Consider the following 1,506-nt stretch of genomic DNA (forward strand, 5'->3'; position numbering starts at 1 on the left):
GGCGAAGGACGGGGCTGGCGCTGGCCGACAGCTGCTGGGGGAACGGCTTTGAAGATGGATTTGTTAGACATGGGAGCAAGCATCCCGCCTTCGCGGCGCACGGCTTCGGGAGGCAGCGCACCCGCTAGGCAGCTTCTCTGCTCGGGAGAGGGTCAAGAGCAGTCGTCAGCTCTCGAGGCTGGCCTCTATTTCTCCCCGTTCCCGTGCGAGTATACCTGCTTTTGTTCCTGTAAAGGTCATTCTCCTAAGGACGATAATTCATGAGTGGAAGACGGTTTGCTCGAGAAGAGCTACACCAACTCCGATACAAATCTTCCCTTCCTGTAGTAATTTATGATTTGCCCTAATTAGCCCGTATAAATGTGTGGAAACTCCAGGTGCAATCGCTTCTTTGTGCAGTTCACGTTTGCTTTGCAGGCTGGGTCCTGCTTGTCAGAAGCATTGTTTGTTCAATAATAAAATTGCCACATACTGTTAATCACAACCTGCAAACATCTAATAAAACAACCATTGAAAGTGTGTATGTAAAACCATCTCTTCACTAGCCCCATTAGGCTCGGCTCTTTCTGCTTTGAAAGCTGCATGACCTCCCTTTTCAATCAATTCCCAGTTATTAACCATGAAGAATAGCATTGGGAGCTGCATTTGCAAATTGAATGTGGTGGTATATAATGAACTCACTCTTAAAAAGATTCCAGTTGAGGGGAATGTATCTAGCTAACATTTTTTAATCTCGCTCTTCCCCCCGTTCCCCCCTGCCTGCACTACATTCAGACATTATTCGCAGAATTTGAAATAACTCAAAAGAATAAAACTTCCTAAGCAGAGTTTAAGGGGACGGTGCCTGTAACGACTTTCTATTATCTGTTTATTCTGATCCCTCCAAGCTTAAGCCCTTGAGCAGATTAGCTACTCAGCTAAAATCACTGCAATTTAAGAGCCGATCCTTATTTATTAAAATGCTGTGACCTCTAACTTGGGCTTATGCGTTTATTTATTAAACCTAATGAATTAAAGCCCCGGCCGGTGAGCGGGGTTTCCAGGGGTGTCGGTGCAGCCCTCCGCAGCGGGGACCCCCGAATCTGGGGCTACCCACCCCCCCCCGGGGGGCGAGCCCGGCTTCGGGGGGCAGCTTCCCCCTGCTTTGGGGAGGGGGGGGGTCCGGCTGCTTCCCCCCTGCTGGGGTGGCTCCTGCCGGGGCCTGGGCGACCTGCGCTCCGCCGTGCATCGTCCCCAGCGCGAACAAAGGCGGCGGCGGCGGCGGGGCCGGGGAAGGGGAAGGGGGGTGCGGGCAGCCCGCCGCCGCCCCCCCGGGGCTGCCCCGGCTCCTCCCGGCGCCGCCCGCCCCCTCGCTGCCCTGCCCTGCCCCGCCGGGCTCCCAGCCCCCTCCGCCTCTGCTTCTCTCCTCCCCTCGCTTTTCCCTCCTCCCCCGGTAAATCCGAAGTTTCCTGTTCAGCACGGGCGAAGCTTTGCGAAGCGGCTGCGGCGCTGCCTGCTCGCTGCCTG

The sequence above is a fragment of the Apteryx rowi genome, unplaced genomic scaffold (genome assembly GCF_003343035.1).
Source record: "Apteryx rowi isolate R43461 unplaced genomic scaffold, aptRow1 scaffold_6, whole genome shotgun sequence".
Taxonomy (NCBI): Eukaryota; Metazoa; Chordata; class Aves; order Apterygiformes; family Apterygidae; genus Apteryx; species Apteryx rowi.